This window comes from Phragmites australis, chromosome 1 (assembly GCF_958298935.1).
Source record: "Phragmites australis chromosome 1, lpPhrAust1.1, whole genome shotgun sequence".
In the NCBI taxonomy this organism is placed as follows: domain Eukaryota; kingdom Viridiplantae; phylum Streptophyta; class Magnoliopsida; order Poales; family Poaceae; genus Phragmites; species Phragmites australis.
Window position 1 is genome coordinate 35,997,531 of NC_084921.1, and position 20,979 is coordinate 36,018,509.

At 44.7% G+C, this 20,979-nt stretch overlaps 1 pseudogene; it reads right to left on the reverse strand.

Annotated features, from left to right (window-relative positions):
• Positions 1 to 8,260: 8,260 nt before the first annotated feature.
• On the reverse strand, positions 8,261 to 20,600 carry LOC133884484 (uncharacterized; annotated as a pseudogene).
• Positions 20,601 to 20,979: the final 379 nt, after the last annotated feature.

Consider the following 20,979-nt stretch of genomic DNA (forward strand, 5'->3'; position numbering starts at 1 on the left):
TCGTTTTGATGTGCGTTACTTCTAGACCTTTGAACTTTTTCTCAAGCTTTTGCACCTGTAACACCTGGTTTTAAAGGAACAAAACCAGGTACAACCACATATATACCAAGATCAAGTTTCATACATGCGTTACATCATCAATGTATCATCACAGTGCCACGATTACAAAAGGACCCAAGGGTCTAGAAGAAAAGCATAGTAGAAAAGGTAAACTACAGCGCCAAAGGGTCTTCCATCTTCCACAAGCGTCAACCGGGGGCACACCAGCCTAGAACAGGAGCTCCGGGTCAAAGTTGTCTTCATCGAAAGATGCAGCTTCATTGACGGATTTTGAACAGCAGAGAGATGCAAGAAAGTGACAGCGAGTGTGAGTACAATAATGTACTCTGCAAGTGTAGAAAAGCATGATATGGAGCTTAAGTGAAGGAAAGGTTAGACATTGGTTAACGGCACTAAGGAACCTTAACCTATGACTTCAACAATAGACATCCTATTTACTAAGTGTGAATACACAACTATAACAAAAGAAATGACTCAACAGATTCCATCTGACAACCAAGACTCACCAGGTAATTCCATTACCTGACTACCTGACTATCCATACCAAAACACTGATCCCAACTAATCAAGAAGAAGTCTAAGCCACTCTTGACCGTGAGCATGGCTGATCGATCAGTTTGACACTCTACAGAGTTTGCACAGCTTTCCCCATGAGTTGTGATTCCCCTGTTGCTTCATACTTCTGGGGTGTAACACCCAGTTTTAAACGAACAAAACCGGGCACAACACATGTATGCTAGGATCAAGTTTCATACATGTGCTTACATCATTAGTAATATTATAACAGTGCCTTTATTACAACATCGTATTTAACTTAATACAAAAGGACCCGAGGGCCTAAAGAAAACACAGCGGGGAAACTAAAGGGTCTTCAGCGCCAGCGGCTCCATCTTCCACAGGCGTCGACCGGGGGCAACACAGCCTAGAACAGCAGCTCCGAGTCGAAGTCGTCGTCAAAAGCTCCAGCTTCATTGCCAGCTTCTGAACAACAGTAGAATGCAGGGTAGGGGACAACAAGTGTGAGTACAAAGATTGTACTCCGCAAGCGTAGGGAAAACATGATATGCGGCTTAAGTCAAGGAACGGCTTTGACACTGGCTAACAGCACTAAGCAACTACGATCTGCCTATGACTCCAACATCAGGCATCCTATTTACTAAGTGAAAAGACACGACTGTATCCAAAGGTTTGACCCAATTGACACTCTGCAGAGTTTGCACTGCTTTCCCCATGAGTCGTGATTCCCTTGTGCTCCAAACTTCCGGGGTGTGAAGTTGGGGTCTCACTACACGGCCTGTACAAAGCTCCCTCTAACCCGCAGGCACCCACTGAGGTTTCACCGCTAACTAGCAATTACATTGCTGCAGAAGCCCCCTCTTGTGCCACTTATACCGACCTATGGTGCCCACTAAGCTAGAAGATGACTAATTAGTTGGCCAGGCTTGATGAGGACATCACTCTTTTGGATACACACACACCGAGTATTCCTCCAACAATAGGTCCATTGACACGAGCTCGTGCACATCAACTAAATCATGAGGTGAGCTCGTTCCTTTGTGTTCCTTTATACTTTGATGAGGATGGGATGCTACTGAATAATCGTGATGTATTGCTACTTAGGAACACGGGAGAAGAACATCATGGGCGCCCAAGCCAAGGTGGAGGCCCAATCCAGTTCGAGTCCGTTTCGGAGTCCAGGACCAGTCCGCACTAAAATCGTCGCCCAGGACTCATACGGACTCCGTTTTTGACGTTCTACACATGGTTGGAAAGCTAAGGAGATAAGCTTTCCAACGGTACTGGTTCCATATCCAAATTCTTTCTGAGTCAACGGAAATCGTCGAAACAAGTGGACGTTCAGAATCTATCAGGGTGCTGTGCCACCATCTTTTGGGCCGTTGGGCCGTGTAACGTGTTGGAGTCCATTACGGACGCGTCCAGGGGTCCTTGACCGACCCTAGTATTTTATATACAGTAGCCGCCACCCTAATTAGGGTTGAGTTTTGCTTAGACATTGATCTACACACAGTTGTGAGATTTTCGCTCTTGTTCCGGACCGACTAGGCCGCCGCAAGTGTTTGTGGAACCCCGACTTCGAGTGCTTGAATTCAATTCGCAATATTTCAGATTGCATCTTCTACGCTCTTGCTTGTGTTCTCGGTACGCTTGCAGGGATTGAGCCTTCTTGGCGAGGTCAACCGCGCGACACGGTTGATAACCATCGGAGCTGTGGTGTAGTGATTGTAAGGGAGACGATCTATTCGGGTCGAAGCCTTTGGATCATCAACGTCGAGTTCTCCACCCACCGACTTATCACTACCTATCGGAAGATCAGGCCAACATTGCTCATCAACTGGTATCAGATTTTTAGGTTGCCCATTAGGTAATTTCGTTTTCCCCTTTAGATTAGTCTGTTTTTCATTACCTAGAGTCCAGAAAAAGCCAAAAAAAATTCCGTCAATTTCCGCTGCCCTAGAACCCTTTGTGCCTTTGCAATTTTTGTTTTCAGTTGCACGTTGTTGAGTTTGTGTCCGTGGTCGAGTCTTGTTGCTGGTTTTAGAGTCGTGTTCTTGGTTTTCAGTCAACGCTCCGTGCTGTTTTGATCACGCCGCTATCCCATCGCCACCATCCCCACCAACAAGTCGAGCCACCACATTACTCGATTTTCCACCGCGAGCCGCCTTGAGTTACTTTCCGCCACGCCAACCCTAGATAGGTCGCAAGCCGCCTTGTATCAATTGCCCTGCCACCGCTGCCATCCTTGTTCATCTCGCAATCCTATTGCTTGCAATACCTTAAAGAGGTCAATTTATGCAAGAGTTGCTTGAAAAAAAACCCTAACTCGACAGGGGTTCAGTAAAACGGCCATAACTTTCTCATATGGACTCGGAATCAAGCAAAAAAAAATTTCACGGACATCTACAGGAAAAGTTACCTCCGCGAAGTTTCTGCACGCTTTTCAAAGAACGCGCTTGATTTTCTATAGGCCACATTTTGCATCCGTTTGAGCTGAAAATTTCTGTGGTTGTTGCTTGTGTGCTCCTAGTTCAGAAAAAAATATCAGAAAAATACGAAAAAAAATTTCATGATGCCTACTAGTGCTAAAAGACAAAAAAGAGGAGCACATAGAGAACACCCAGATTATTGTGCTATTTGCTGTGTCTTTCTCTGATCATCCTTTTTAGCTTTGTTTTAGCTGTTGTGCTAGGACTAGGGACACGTGATAGACCAGCAACTGTGATTCATACTTTGGACACTTATTTAGCTTTGCTTTTCTCATTACAATTATTGCTAATCCTTGCTACCATATTGTGCCTTCCAAGCTCCACCTCCTTTGATCCGAACAGGTTCACTCTTGCAATCATCCCACGCTTCTAGACTTGTCACCGGTTATTCCTCCTTGCTGTGTTGGTAAGAACATTTGTAAGAGCGTGGTAAGACGCTTGAGTGTGTGTGATTCCACCTTCCACAACCTAGTAGTTGATAGGGATAATATTTGTTGTCCTTTGTTTTCTACTAACCATGTCAGGTGATGGCCCTCCGTCGGATTTTAAGGATTGTGTGTCCAAGGAAGAACTCAACAAAGCCTTGCAGGATCATACTAGGCTATTGACAGACATTAGAACAAGCATTGCTAACATCGTCACACAAGTCAACGACCTTGAGTTGCGACAGCAACCACAGGATGATGAACATTCACATGATGATGATACTAATGATGGTGACCAAGAAGATGGTGAGGTTTTTGTTGGGCAAGATGCACGTGCTGAGCAACATCCTCATGCTGAACAATTACGTCGTGGCCAACAACAACGTCGTCAAGGTAATGGAGGTAATAATGTTAATCGCAACGGTCGCGATGATCCTTATTCTAAGATTAAGTTTTCAATGCCTCCTTTTGAAGGTGCATATGATGCTGATACTTATTTGAATTGGGAAATGACGGTTGATCAAAAGTATAGTTCTCATATGGTTCCTGAAATACATAGAGTTAGACTAGCCACTTGTGAATTCACGAATTATGCTATTATTTGGTGGAATGGTCTAGTTTCTAGTGGCTTAGAACCTGAATCATGGCCTAGACTAAAGCGTGCCATGCGCAATAGATTTATTCCTCCTGATTATACACGTGAATTGAAAAAGAAATTGCAGCGCTTAAATCAAGGTTCTAAATCTGTCCATGATTACTATCAAGAGCTTAAAATTGCTATGCTTCGTTGTAGTATACAAGAGGATGATGAAGATACCATGATTCATTTTTACTCCGGGTTGAGACGTGAATTCAGGACCTTGTTGATTATAAAGATTACAATACTACCAATAGGTTGTTCCATTTTGCTATCTTGGCAGAAAAAGAACTGCAGGGTCGACAACAGGTGCAGAAATTGCGGAACAATTTTGGGAGTACATCTACTTCACGAGTACCACCGGGACAAGCAACAATATTCCCTTCTACATCTACACGATCTGCTGCCCCCTCCTCCAACACTCGGGCGCGTTCAGCAGGAGCACCACAACCATCACGTGAGGTGAGTAAATCTACTGTTTCGCAGGATCCAATGTCACGCTCTTCTTCAGGTGCAGCTACCACGGGTCGTACAATGGGCATTGTGTGCCGTCGCTGCCAAGGTATTGGCCACGTCATGAAGGATTGCCCAAGCCAGAGAGCATACTCCGCAACAGCAGATGGTGGATATGTTAGTCATAGTGATGTCGAGGAAGAATATGCATTTGAAGCTAATCTTGCAGCCGATCATGACATGGATAGTGAGGGGGAGGAGATTAGTGGTACCGTTGCCACGGAGAGTTATGCAGCACGCACCTTCATTGTGAAGCGAGTTTTGAGTTCTCAAATGGGGCAAGCGAAGCAGCTACAACGCCATAATCTATTCCAGACATTCCTCATTGTCAAAGATGCACGTGTTCGTACCATAATTGATGGCGGGAGTTGCAACAACCTCTTGAGCTCCGATCTTGTGAAGAATCTTTCCTTGCCAACACGTGCACATCCTCATCCATACTACATTCAGTGGTTCAATAACAGCGGTAAGGTTAAGGTAACACAATCTGCGAGAGTATATTTTTCTATTGGTTCCTACCATGATTATGCTGATTTTGATGTAGTGCCTATGCAAGCATGTTCACTTTTGTTAGGCCGTCCTTGGGAATTTGATACCGATGCTACACACCATGGTAGAAGTAATAAATACTCTCTCATGCACAAGGGAAAGAAAATCTCTTTGCTTCCTTTGACACCTGCTGAAATTGTGCAATGTGATAAAGCTTTAGCTGACAAAGAAAAGAAAGAACGTGTTTTGGAATCTGAAAATCAGCAAGTAGCTCAATCTGTTTTTCCACCTAAGAAAGAGAAGAACACACCTAGGTCCGAAGGCATTAAGTTAACGGGTGGTGTTATGCTTGCTACTAAATCTGACCTTGCTGAAATTCAAGATAATGATACTTTGTGCTATGCTTTCGTATGCAAAGAGGTTTTATTTTCAATTGATGATATACCTAGCTCTTTGCCTGCTGCTGTCACTAACCTTTTGCAGGAGTATAAGGATGTCTTTCTAGCTGAGATACCCCCGGGGCTACCACCATTGAGAGGGATAGAGCACCAAATAGATTTGATCCCGGGAGCGACTTTGCCAAACCGCGCTGCATATAGGACCAATCCGGAGGAGACTAAGGAAATTCAGCGACAAGTCCAAGACCTTTTGGACCGTGGGTACGTACGAGAGAGCCTTAGTCCTTGTGCTGTTCCTGTTCTTTTGGTTCCTAAGAAAGATGGCGCATGGCGCATGTGTGTTGATTGTAGAGCCATTAATAATATCACAATAAGGTATCGTCACCCTATTCCTAGGCTAGATGACATGCTTGATGAGTTGAGTGGTTCTATTATTTTCATGAAGATTGACTTGCATAGTGGTTACCACCAAATAAGAATGAAATTGGGAGATGAATGGAAAACTGCTTTCAAAACTAAGTTCGGTCTATATGAGTGGTTAATGATGCCTTTTGGTTTAACTAATGCACCTAGCACTTTCATGAGATTGATGAATGAGGTTTTACGTGCTTTCATAGGAAGATTTGTGGTGGTGTACTTTGATGATATTTTGATCTATAGCAAGTCACATGAAGAACACATTGATCATCTACGTGCTGTTTTTACTGCTTTGAGAGAGGCACGTTTGTTTGCTAACCTTGACAAGTGCACCTTTTGCACGAATAGAGTTGCTTTTCTTGGCTATGTTGTTACTCCACAGGGAATTGAAGTGGATGAAGCTAAAATTGAAGCCATCAAGAGCTGGCCGACTCCTGGGACTATCACACAGGTGAGAAGCTTTCATGGCCTTGCAGGGTTCTATCGGCGTTTTGTGAGAGATTTCAGCATCATTGCTGCCCCACTCAATGAGTTGACAAAGAAGGGCGTTCCGTTCCAATAGGGGCCAGCACAAGAACAAGCTTTTAATACGCTGAAAGATAAGCTTACGCATGCACCTCTACTCCAACTTCCGGACTTCCGGACTTCCGGACTTTTGACGTACTTCAGTTGGAGTATGTATTTTCGTATCAAGTCGAGTACTTTGGACTTTTGGAGTACTTTGGAAACATCAAGCATGTATGCTCAAGTGTACGTCGTACGAAAACTAGCATAGCCTTTTTCGAGTTGACAGACGTTTTTTGTGGCAAGCAAGCAAGCAACTAAAGCACCACTGCGTTGATCTTAGAACTGCTGATTTCCAGGGATGTCTCGGGATTGGCTGACTAGCATCTTGTTCTCCCTTCTACGCATTTACGGTAGCCATCTCAGAAGGACTAGTGCTAGTTATTTGGGACATGTTTGACATTGCTATGCCTGTATATGTTTCTTGGAAGCACGTAATCAAAATCAAAACACACGATATCAGAATCAAAATTTATGGTTCTGCGTGTGTATTGATCGATGTGATCGTCATGTCAAGGTAAATCGATTTACGCCTATACAGTATCCATTTTAGAAAGTTTCAGGACAAATTGTCATTTCTGCGCTACTGTATCTGGATTCTGGAGTAGTATTTGTTTTCAGGAATCTCGCAATCAGAATCAAAATGCTCACTTTGGATTTTCCACACGACAGACTTGGGATGTCAAATTAAAAGTATATGATTCTACATGGTTAGATCCAAGTGATACTCATGTCAAGGTAAATCGAAAATTTGGCAGTCGCGGTAAGAAATATCTGCACATGTTACATGCAGTATACATAGGCAAATAACATCAGCTGCTGTCATCCTTGAATGAGTAGGCTACCTTCCGTTCAGCATAGGGATTGCTCGCTTCACTGCGTGCAGCCACTGCCCCCTGAATCGCCTTCTCCTTATTTGAGCGATGCTCCGACCCCTCCGACCAGCCTCCAGCCACCGCGTCCTTCCCGGTGAGCCTCTGGACGACCGACTTGAAGCTGGACCGGTCCGCCTCGACGTGCACCGTCTCGATGATCTTAACCATCGCCGGCCTCGCCTCGCCCCCTCTCGTCGACATAGAAAACGAAAACGTTGGAACATACGAGTACAATGCAACCCCGTACGGCGATCTGCTTCTTATAGCCGGTCAGGAGCAGGAGCTCGGTCGCATGTAGAAATGAATCAGCCGAATTTGCCTCAGAAACATTGATGAGAGGAGACGTGAAGCCACGAAATTTCGTTTTCCTCCGTGAAACAGGAGCAACGTGACGGCCGCACGAGCGGCGACCGTACCGAAGCAGATACGTGACAGCTGACCTGATAGTGAAGAGCGTACGTCAGGGCATCGCGGCGGCTGCTACGCCACATGTTCTCATGTCAAAGTCAGTAATACCGGTGCGGAGCCGGCCTGGGGCTGCTGTCCGCTGGTCAGAATAGTTATCTCTCTCTCTCTCTCTCACCTTGCTGTTGCCTATTTGGCGCTTGACATGCTTCCACCAATGGAAATCAACGGGCGACGCCCAAAACGTGGGGCGTTTTTGCTCTCGGAGACGCATTCTTACGGGCCGACACAGCGGGTTCGGCATGGTAGGAGACTCGAGCTAGATGACCCAACAGGATATTTGCACATCTCAGCACTTACGTTATATCGGCAAGAGAATATGATATTTTTGCGAATCAGTCGTGTGCAGTAAATGGAACTAAATAAATCAGGTAACATGCGGAGGTGAATGCACATGGTCCGATATCGGTGATTCAGCACGATTAACTCATCAAGCAAAAATTGACCTGTGGTCCTCTCGGTTGATCACAAACAACATAAGCTATGCTCACACAAGGGTAGTAGTTCTCTTGAGACGCAGACATTGGATGTACAAAGCTACTCACACACTGCCTGGCGCCTTCTGGAATCCGAATACCGGAGATAACAAGTACCTATACCAGTACGGGAAAAAATTATAGTGGAATCAACGCATCAGCATACAAAAAATTGGCACTGCTAAACGAATCAGAAATATTTTATACAGCAGAAACACTGGCTGGGGGTGGTGTCGATGCCTCCGTTGAAGATGGCTTATCCGTTGACTCAGGTGCCTCCGTTGATGGAGCGGAAACTGTAGCTTCACCGGGAGTAACATCAGGTGCATCAGCGCTACTGGAATCAGCTGCAGGAGCTGCAGTAGCAGTAGCAGGATCATGGCTGCTTGCTGCATCTGTAACAGGAGCTGCTGCAGCTTCCTCGTTGCCAGGAGCAGCTGCAGCTTCCTCAGTGCTGGGATGCGTTGTAGCTTCTGCATTGGCGGGAGCTCCATTGGCCACTGTAGATTCTGATGGCTTTGCCTCATCAGTGGCTTAAGATGCAGCAGGAGCACCTTGATTCATGGGGACTCCTTGTGCCCCAGTAGTACCCATGGGAGTGCCCTGAACCATTGGTGTGCCTTGAGGCACGGTGGACCCTTGAACCATTGAAGCACCTTGAACCATCGGAGCACCTATAGCTGCATTTGGGGCCTGTGCTGCATTAGGAAGACCAGGTTTTGCACCAGCCTTTTTTATTACGATGGGGGGTGCAGATAGAGGAGGCATCCCAGGAGGAAGTATTACAATGGGAAGCTTTTTCTCAGTTTCTCCCAAGCTAGTGAGCTTTGGATCCTCAAGAGATGCCAAGAATGCTGCAGCAGCGTCAGTTTTCACAGTTGGTGTGTGATCCAGCTCCTTTTGTAGCATCTTGTTCCATGTTATAACTAAGTTCCTTAATGATGGGCGACCATGGGCCTGGAGAGTGAATGATTGTAAGCATTTTGGCAATCACATTCATTGTGGGTAAGTTCAGCCAGATAATACAAAACGGATATTACAATAACAGCAATGGAATAGAATGGAAGGACAAGAAATACTTAATTCTGCAAAACCATAATATATGAACAGGGATCGGGCAATGCATGCAAGCATTGAATTCAACAGAGAACTTACTTGAGCATGTAAAACAGCCTCAGCCAACATCCCTGTGTCCTGCCATGCTTTCTCCATTAGGGCATTATCCCCCAGAACTGCAGCTGCAAATGCTGCTTCGCACCCATGGCCAGCGGCAATCAAATTGCTTACCAAACCCTGGGCAAGTACACTGGTTTTAGTGGTTATTCCTATGAACTTCTGGTGATTCACAGATAATAATGCATTGCATTTACAACAGATAGCTCCCTAGTCTCCATAATTCTGAAGCATGGAGTGAGTGCAAAGTGGCATGTGCACATGTGCTCCCACCATTGCAATCTCAAAACAGAAGGCACAATGCAACACAACAGAAAACGCGATATCAGGCTTCAGCACGCATTTTTTTTTTCTCGAACGACACAGGAGAGCTGCGTGTCATTTTATTTAAGAAGAAAGTGTACAAGAGAGTACAGCACCAAACGCCAAACACACCCCAACACACCCTAAAACATTCAGAAGTTTACATGCTCACCACGCATTTTAGACAACAAAGAGCGAGGACACGAACTCCTAGGACAGGTTCCTGAGGTCTCTAGCCCCAGCTGCGCACCATAAGGTGCCTTCCTCCTCTACGGACCTCACCACCAAATTCACATTTGGAGCAGTGCCTTCAAAGACACATTCATTACGGTGTTTCCATAACTCCCAAGCCACTAAAATAATAAGTGAATTGAAGCCTTTTCAGCGTTGTTTGCCAACCTGCTTGGCTGCCCGACACCACCAATTTGAGAAGCAGACCGTGTCGGCTGGGGAGCTAAAGCTTGGAAGCCAATCTTTTGTAGAACAATAGACCATACCTCCTGCGTGACCATGCATGAGACTAGCAAATGTTGGATGGTTTCCGGATCTTGATCACAAAGAGGGCAAGACACCGGGTGTGGGAGCCCACGCTTTGCAAGTCTATCGGCTGTCCAACATCGATTAAAGATGGCGAGCCACAAAAAGAATTTGCATTGTAGCGAAGCCCAGGTTTTCCAGATGCGTTTCCAAGGTGCGAATCTAATGGTGCCCACGAAGAACACCTTGTATGTAGACTTGCTGGAGTAAGTGCCAGATGTTGAAAGCTTCCATACACGCTGATCTTGATTTCCTTGCTGTAGAGTAATTTCCTGCAAAACTTCCCACAATTGAAGGTATTCTTCCAAAGCACTCACTGAGAGGGCAGACTCACCGGCCTGCTAGGCGTTCGTTCGAGGTCATCGTCGATTCACATGAATAGCTTCAGTATGCTCAGTTGGAATGTCTGCGGGCTCAACTTCATGGCCTGTAGAGATGTTGTTCGCACCATGGTTTCCGATCACAATGCTTCGATCGTGTGCCTTCTTGAGACGAAGCTTGATATTGTTACTCCTTTCTTAGTTATGAGATTTGTGGCTCAACCATTTTCGGCTACTCTTACTTGCCTGCCAACGGTACCAAAAGGGGTGTGATTGTGGCTTGTCGACATCCTTACTCTCTAACAGGTGTCCAGGACCTACAATTCTCGGTCAACGTCGCGATTTCTTCACCGGCATATGATAAGTTTCACATGTCAGTTGTATACGGCCCCACTGATGAAAGCCTTAAAGAATCCTTCCTCTCTGAGCTCACTAATGCCCGACCGCTCTTGCCTGGCCCTTGGTTGATCATCGGCGATTTCAATATGATCTCAGCTGCGGCAGATAAGAGCAATGCCAACCTCAACAGGCGGTCTTTAGCAAGGTTCTGACGCTTCATCACAGACCATAAGCTCAAGGACCTCCACCTTTTCGGCCGACGCTGTAACTGGTCCAACGAGCGGTCTTTGCCCACTCTTGTCAGACTCGATAGAGCTCTGGTGTCCTCGGAATGGGATGAAGTGTACCCTAACTGTCTGCTTCAAGCCTTGTCCTCCGACTGCTCAGATCATTGCCCTCTTTTGCTCTCCTCGGTCCTTTCAAGGCCTCGGCGGTGCTTCCGCTTTGAATCCTTCTAGACCAAGCTACCTGGGTTTATTGACACAGTTAAGGATGGGCATTGCTGCCGGTAGAATTCGACAAACCACCCCTCATCCGACTCGTTATCTTGCTCAAACGCATTGCCAAATCCCTCCAGCGTTGGAGTAGTTTACGTATAGGCAATATCAAGGAGCAGCTGCTACTTGCTCGGAAGGTGATCCTTAGGTTCGACTATGCGCTGGACTTCATGCCTCTCTCTGTTGCTGACGCCGGGCTTCGTAGACACCTCAAGATCCTATGTTTGGGTCTTGCCTCCCTCGAGCGCACGATAGCGTGGGTCTGCTCCAGAATCGCCTGGATCAGGGAGAGTGATGCCAATACTAGGCTCTTCCATTCCTTTGCCAAAAACCATGCACGGAAGAACTCTATCTCCTCCTTATCTTCGGCAGCCAGCATGCTGTCCTTGCACTTGGAAATGGAGGAGACGCTCCTAAATCAGTTCACCTCTACAATCGGTGTCGCTCCATTAGGAGACCACTCCATCGATCTTCTCGGCCATGACATCTCTCCTCTCGATTTGCGGTCTTTGGATGCCCCTTTCTGCGAGGATGAGATCCTCCACGCGATCAAGCGCCTGCCGCTCAACAAGGCCCCGGGCCCTGACGGTTTCACGACGGAATTGTACCGTGCTGCGTGGCCGATTATCAAGGATGACATCACCATTGCCATCTGCGCTTTCGGCATAGGCGATCGCGGAGGACTCCACCGGCTAAACAACGCCCTAATCACGCTGCTGCCAAAGGTGGGGGCGGCCTCAGCTTCGGATTATCGGCCAATTAGCCTAATCCATAGTGTTGATAAGATCATCTTTGAAGCTATGGCGCTTAGGCTCGCGCCTCGACTGAACCATTTCATCTCTAACAGTCAGAGGGCTTTCATAGCCGGTCGATCAATCCATGACAACTTCAAGCTGGTTCACTCAATGGCGAGACTGCTAAAGAGGTCAAAGAGGCCAAAAATCTTATTCAAATTGGACATTTCCAAGGCCTTTGATTCGGTTAGTTGGGCATTCCTCTTAGAGGTCCTGCGCGCTTGGGGCTTCGGCCGCCATTGGTGTAGCTGGATCGAAGCAATTCTGGGTTCTTCTTCCACCCGGATTCTTTTCAATTCCGTTCTAGGGCCATCTCTCAACCATGTCCGGGGACTGCATCAAGGTGATTCCCTATCACCCTTCCTCTTTGTGATGGTCATGGACATCCTCAACTGAATTCTAGTCAAGGCGAGTAAGGCTAAAATCATTGACTCCATGGGGCATCGATCTATCATGAATCGTTGCTCTCTCTACGCCGATGATGCTATTATTTTCCTTTCACCAACATCTCGGGACATCCAGTGTCATCTTGACATCCTACAGTTCTTTAGAACAGCATCGGGGTTAAGAACTAATCTGAGCAAATGTGCAGCCATCCCCATATTTTGTGTAGAAGAGGATATCATAATCGTCCATGAGCTCTTGCTATGCGGCCTGTCTTCCTTCCCCATCCAATATCTTGGGGTTCCTCTCACAGTCGGCCGGCTTGCAGAAACCATCTCCAGCCTCTTGTGGACAAGGTTGCGTCCAAGCTCCCAGCTTGGTAGGCCAAGCTCATCTCCAAAACCGGCCGCGCCACCCTTGTGAAATCGGTGCTTTCCTCGACCCCTCTGCATACGTTCATGTCCATCACTATTCTGCCGTGGGTAATCAAGGAAATTGATAAGATTCGAAAAGTGCTCCTATGGACCGACGAGAAAGCTATGTTCGAGGGTTGTAGTGCTATTGCTTGGCAGAGGGTTTGTCGACCGGTCCAATACGGCGGCCTGGGGATCCAGGACCTCCGATTAGCTGGAATTGCTTTACATTTGAGATGGCTCTGGTGGCAGCGTTGCGACTCTTCCAAACCGTGGGCTGCCCTCCCCTACACCATGAGTGCAATGTCATTGCCCTCTTCGATGCTTCTGTCAAATTCGAAATTGGCGATGGAAATTGCACACTTTTTTGGATAGACGCTTGGATTGAAGGTCGCTCCATCCGATCCCTGGCACCGGACCTCATAGACTGCATCGCTCCTTGCTTGAGCAGTCAATCAGTCAAGGAGGCTTTGCTTAATCGCCGTTGGGTCCATTACATCTCTGGCCCTCTCTCCACCGCTGCTATCACCCAGTATCTGCAGCTCTGGTCGTTGCTCGAGCACACCTAGTCGAACGGTGAGTAAGACCGTGTGATTTGGCGATGGAACTCCTTTGGTGTCTACTCGGCCAGGTCTGCATACCAAGTTTTGTTCCAAGGCTCTATCCGCTTTGCAGGTGTTGGGGTGCTTTGGAGAGCCTAGGCACCTTCCAATGTCAAATTTTTCGGATGGTTAGAGCTCCATGACCGTTTGTGGAGTGTTGTCCGAAGGAAGAGGCACGGTCTACAACTGGAGGACTCATGAACACACTGCTCGCAAGAACCGGAGACCACTACTCATCTTCTTCTACATTGCGTCCTAGCACGTGAGATTTGGTGGCGAGTGCTGGGCACTCACGTTCATGTGGAGGAGCTTTCTTTTCTCGACTGGCAGATGCATCTTCGAGAGCGGGCGGCAAGAGAACTTCGCAAAGGCTTGGACTTCCTAATCCTCCTCACCTCATGCCGTATTTGGTTGTCACGTAATGACATTATCTTCAATGGTTGCTGAGCCTCCACCGACAACTTGGTGGCTCTAATCAGGGAGGAGACTACACGTTGGTGCGATGCGAGGGCTATGAATATGTCTGCTCTCCAGGATCGGCTACGTACGCACGGCTCAGTTCTCTAACTAGCATCGTCGCTTAGGATTTTTTCATCTGTCGCACATTTCATGTAATAGTTCTTTGAGGATTGACCGTTTCACGGTCGTTGTAAAATTGTTGTCTTTCCTTTCACTTAATACAAAGATATGCAGCTCTCCTGCGTATTCGAAAAAAAAACAGCAAATGACTACCTTTTTTTCTGACAATACCAAAATGTTGGCGAATAATGCAACAATACCAGAATGAAGACTAGTACAAATTCAGCTAGGGCCAATGTATAGTGTAGCCACCACGAGATAGATGAAATAAGGTAAGCCAAGTACAGAAGTGCGTATATTTGTTGTATGTTAGTCAAGTTCTAGATGACGTGCATATCACTTACTTCCAGAGCTGCTAACTGAAAGGATTGAATAGGAATCGTCGGGAGCAGGAGTGCTGATATGCTTCTTGGCCTGCTTTACTATCAGCTGTTCTGTTGATTCATTTCGTGATCTTTCTGTATCAGATGCAACACCAGCATTTCCAAGGGATGAATTTGCTGTGTTTCAATTGGAAATTCAGTAACCTAAGTTCTCTTTCAACTGTGTGAATAGCAGAATGTTACTTGCTTCCTGTTGGTGATGGTAAAGGAGCAACAGCTGGAAGTGCTCTTGGATCAAACTCACTTAATATAATACCAATATTAGTTCCAGTAGCAACAAGATGTGGTTGTAAGGGATGTGCCACCATGCAATAAACCTAGAGTAAGCATTATCAGCAAACTTGAGGAAATTGTTGGTATGTAGAAGCCAACATTTCCACAATTGAGAGTACTAAGAATTGAGACAAAAGGGACATCAAGCAAATTTGGGGAAAGGTTGTGTTCCAGCTTTTTGTTAGGCGTTAGCCATAAGGACAAGGGGGACGTCAAGCACGCTGCATGCAGTACAATAATGAACTTCCACCTTTCTTTCATGTATTAGTTGTGTGTTTTCCAAGAGGGCAGTTACTTCTACTCAGAGAACAAGCTTCAATTTGAAGAATGTATATCAAGCAGAGATTATAACAAGTGCTGTATTACCCCAGTCTATGCGTATATCCAGCTGATATCAACACTTCAATTTTACACCACATATCCTCTTGGAAGAGAGGGCTGCCCCCAGGAATGAGGACAAAGGAAGTTTCACACCTTGTCTTAAAGGGTTACCTTGTTGGAATTAATGATTTCTGGAGGTTTATCCGCAAGTAATCAAGCGATGTGAGATAAACCATCACTATCAACTTTAACTTTGACTAATAATCCTTAGAGATCAAATCTATGAAATAGTTAGGTGCAGTGTACTGGAACAAGCAAACCTTTTGAACAGTACATGTCAGTTCCTTTTTTTATTAGGAAATTATATTTGAGGTATGTGCATGTCCCACTCCCACAGACCCTCACAATACCCATGGTGAGACAGTACTCAATCTCTTCAAGTATTGCAGACAACAAAAAACATTAATCATACTAGGCGTGGCCTAACAGTGGGGCATTGCAGTTAATAAAACAGAGAAAATAGAATAAGATAATCCATATTTACACAATGTGTTAAATTGTCAAATCAGACAGAACAGCATATCCCCGCATAACCGAAAATACCATGCTGAGATGACAAATTATTATGTTCCATTGAAGGAACCAGAACAGAAGCATACCCTCAGTTTCTTATGCTGTGCAAGGACTTGCGGAGGAACTAATGATGACAATTCACAGAGCGGTCTTGTTAAAGCAGAATAAGTTGGATGCTCTATGGCCCTGTAACAATACAAAGTGCAGAACAGTGCAGATAAACCTTATTATCACGATCACAGAAAATCTTCAATTAATATTTATTTGTACACACAGAAAAATGTACCAAATATGAGAGTCCTTAACACAAGTTAGAATATCAAGGTTTGGTGCATGAGGATGACACCATGATACAACACTATGACAAGCAAGTTTAGGTATTGGCTTAATGTCTTATTTCCTGCACGGCAAATGCAATACTGTGAGCTATTCTTGAAATAAGAAAAAAAAAATAACTTCACGTAAATATCTAATATAACTACCTTGAAAGTAACGGTATCCCATATGGCCAAAGTTTTTATCAGCCCCTATTGTAATGAGCCGTGGAGCACTCCCCATCACCCTTGAAAGTTCAACTGCAACTACACCTCCATCATGGGCCTTGAGAAAGACATTAAAAGGCGAAAACCAGTATTAACCAGCCCACAAGCTAAGTATTGTTATTTACAAGTAATCCACAAATATTATGAGCCATTTTAATTTTTTAGGAGACATAAATAACTGATGTGACAAAGTTGATACCTTCAAACAAATCTTAGGAACAAGCTCACGAGAGTCATGGATATGATAAGCACTCCATAATGAAAATGCACCTGAAATAAAATGTAACTATTACTAAATGAAAGATGTAACAGTAGTATCAAAAGCAAAATGAAAATGCTGCAGAAACAAACAACAATGAAATATCAAAAAAAAAACAGAAGAGGCAATAGAAACTCGCTGCATAAGAATACAACAGACGAAAAACAAACTTGTGACCACAAAAATGAAGCAACCAGAATCATATGTGATCATGTACCTTGCCAGCTGCTGACATGAATGTCATTAAGCAAGCTATCGCTCCTTTATGACCACCAGTATACCTCCACACAAGCTGCAAGGACCAAACTGCTCACTTTAAACTGCAGTAATGAAAAAACCGGGGGCAACAAGAGGGGCATCAGTAAAAGAAGTTTTATGTTTAACCTTCCATGTCAACATTGAAAGAACTCTTATTACACCATCCGATGACACAAAGGCAACGAGAGGGGCATCAGTAGAAGATGACCTAGAGAGGAATTCCATACTGCAACATGAAACCATGATCTAAGTCAACTTCCAGTCCCCAGCACTAATCAAAAGTTTCAAATTACTTGCTATGCAACAGATGAATGTTGAGTGGCCACAGCATAAGCAACTTGCATCATACAAACAAAGAACAAGGGGAAAACAGGAGCAGGTCCTTTGCTACTTTAATCTAGTATTGGTAGTAACTGATTTATTTTTCTCACAGATCTCTGTAAGGTCGAAATGTGGCAGAAAAGGCAGCAACAGCACCAATAAAAGTACATGGCCGTAAGGTTTATGAACAAGTTTGAGATAGAAATGGTCTAGACTATAAAACAGATGGACAAAATGCCACGAAAGGTCATGGAGAGCAATTCAGACCAGTTCAGGTCCACGTTGCAGTTGATGAGATAATGCTTTAATTCCCGTAGTACCAAATCACATGCCTATCTGCTACAACAACAACCTTTGTCCCAAGCAAGTTAGGGTAGGCTAGAGATAAAACAATAATGATAATAAAGGTACTAGTAATAGTAACAAAATAAAAGTAATAACGGTATAAAGAGACTGATGCATAAGTTATGGTTCTAGCACGTGAATTGCTAACTTTCACGCGCTTCTATCCGCGGATAGTCTTTAGGGATATTCTATTCCTTCAAGTCTCTCTTTACAGACTACTCCCATGTTAAGTTTGATCGACTCATGCCTCTCTTCACATTATCAGAGCGCCTCAATATTCCGCTATGTACAGGTGACTTTGGAAGTCTCCATTGGATATGTTCATATCATCTCAACCGATGTTGGTCAAGCTTTTCTTCAATTGGTGCTACCCCTACCCTATTATGTATATCATTATTTCGGATCCGATCTTTTCTTGTATGGACACAAATCCATCGTAAAATACGCATCTCTGCTACACTTAATTGTTGGACATGTCACCTTTTAGTTGGCCAACATTCAGCGTCATACAGCATCACAGGTCGAATCGCCGTCCTATAGAATTTATTTCAACTTTTGTGGCACTTCTTGTCACAAAGGATGCCAGAAGTTTGGCGCCATTTCATCCATCCGACTTTGATTCTATGACTAACATCTTCATCGATATCACCATCCTTCTATAACATTGATTCCAAATATCAAAAGGTATCCTTCTTGGGAACCACCTCTCCACCAAGACTAGCATCTTCTCCCTCATGCCTAGTAGCACCGAAATCGCACTTCATACACTTGGTTTTGGTCCTACTAAATCTAAAACCTTAAGATTCCAAAGTATATCTCCACAACTCCAAGTTCCTATTAGCCACTATCCTACTCTCGTCAACTAGCACCATATCATCAGCAAAGAGCATACACCAAGGGATATCTCCCTGAATGTCCCTTGTGACCTCAACCATCACCAAAGCAAATAAATAAGGGCTCAAAGCTGACCCTTGATGTAGTCCTATTTTAAGCGGAAAGTCATCGGTGATACCTTCACTTGTCCGAACACTTTTCACAACGTTATTGTACACGCCTATATGTTACTACCACCAAAATACCCAGCAAAATCACAATATAGATTGCCGAATCTTGTCTACTAAAAGGAGACAATCTACTTAGGTGACTTCACAATACATACAAAAAATGGTGTGTAAGTTGTCAGCATGCAGGAAATATATCCTATATGCCTTAAGCTATGTAAGTTAAATGTGACAAAGTCTAATGGTTTTGCTTATTTTGCTGCTTGTATCGCCTACCCAAAATTATAGTTGTTAAAGCAAACCAATCCCAATATGTATAATTCAATCAGGCTCGTCAAAACAACGTGAATAAATGAACAGAAAGACGTAGCCATAAATATGAGTAGCTAGAGCAAAGTAACCATACCATAGAAGCGATCTGTTGTCAAGCTCCTGTCTAGGAACGTCACGGCCCCGCATAGTCACTAAATCCAAAAATATCACTTTGTTCGCACAGCAAATGACAACAAAGTGACTTCCTCTTGTAGATGGTGCAGATGCACTAAAAGTGGAAGATTGTTGATTGACTGCAGTTGGGGCCTCAGCAGCAGCAGAGCAATGGCGCCAATGTTGCCAAAAGCGGACATCGTCATCATAAAAGCAAACCTGCTTTACACTTGGGGAAGAACAGTAGGCCCATCAGGAGTCAGGTAAAGATACTATGCAAACGATCATCATAATAAAGGGACAAAAAATTCAAATCGATACCTTCCCCCTCGGATGGCCTCAGTGGGCTTTATTTCCTTTGGAATTTGCACAAATTGTTGCAAAAAGTAGAGTAAGCGAAAAGCATATGTTACTTCCACCGGTCCAGATTGGAAAAGGACAATCAATAGATGAAGCTAACAGCCAAATGCCATCAACAGAGAAAGTTGAGGGGAAACATGTGAGGCCGGAAAGGATAAAAACAATACTACAACTAGCTTCACCAAGGATCACGATTTAGGCTGCATTTAGGAATACTTGATACAGCGTTTCTTCTGAAAGCATGTTTTGCAAATTACTTTTGAAAGTACTAACTATGGTGGTACAACCAAAAGAATACTTGATACAACGTTTGTTCTGGTTGCATTTGAACATTAAGTGCAAGTCCAACAAAGTGCAAGTTGCATTTGAACATACTCTACAAGTTGGTACAGTATTTCACAATGTTGTTCCTTCTAACAATGAGTACATGATAAGAAGGCTGTTCATCGAATTTTACAGTTTAGCAATTTCTATGAGATTACATTATTACATGAAATTAAGCAAAGTATCCTAGGTCTACATTCTACAATGGCAGAGAAACAACTTATCTACAGACTACAGTCCTGAATTGTGGCAAACAGCGAAGAAACACCCATTTCAAAAATTAAGCATCCATCCGTCACAATTCAACAGCGAGCAACATGGCATATCCAAATGAATAGCATTACAGCTATGCATAAAACCACATGGCATATCCAAATCACCAGTAACAAACGAGAACTACTGCACCACGTACCATCCCCCTCAGCGAGCTTCTCAAGCTTCGCGCCGACCAAGCGCCGCTCGTCAACCCCACCCGCCTTCAGCTCATAGATAACCTAGCCACACAAACAAATTACAAAGCACCGTGAGACCAACTGGAGCCGAAGCGAGCTTGCGCCCTGTAGCATGAGATCAAATTGGCCGAGAACTCGAGGGTCGCGAAAAGTAATCGGTACTTGGCGGTGCTCCCAGTCCCAGACGGAGACGCGGTCGTTGGCGTCGGCGGTAACGAGCCAGGGATGGGTGGGGTGTAGCTGGATCTTCACGACCTTGTCGCTCGTCGGCCGGAACGCCCGCAGGCGGAGCATCTCGCCGCGGCCGCCGCGGGCGAGAGGTGGGCGGGTGCGGGAGCAGAGATATGGATTCTGGAGATCTGGGGAGGAGCAGGGGAAGGTAGTGATGCGCGGGGAAGCTCGCTGATGTTGGCAGGTCGGCGAGGTCTGAGTCGGAGGCGGTGGAGGGAGTTGCAACGGTGAGAGAGAAAATGAGGAGGAAGAGAATAGTATGACGAGCTGAACGAATGGGCTGCCGGTGGGCCTTTTCTGCATCCATTTTGTACTATTGGGCCTGGAAAATAATTCTAGGAGACTTTGTCTCAAGCATTTAAGAGCTAGACCTAATTTATAAGTATAAATTTTGTAAAACTACGCTACATTCGTCAAAATTATCACAAAACTATATTCTTTTCTTTCTATTTCATAAAATCACAATTATTTTGTATCATTTTATCACAAAATTACACTTCTTTTAGTTTAATTATCACAAAACTACAATTTTTTCTCTAATTTAACAAAATCGTACTTATTTTACATCACTTTATCACAAAATTACATTTCTGTTACTATGAATAGATCTAACAAGATAGTCCACGCGTCATACTCACATGCTTC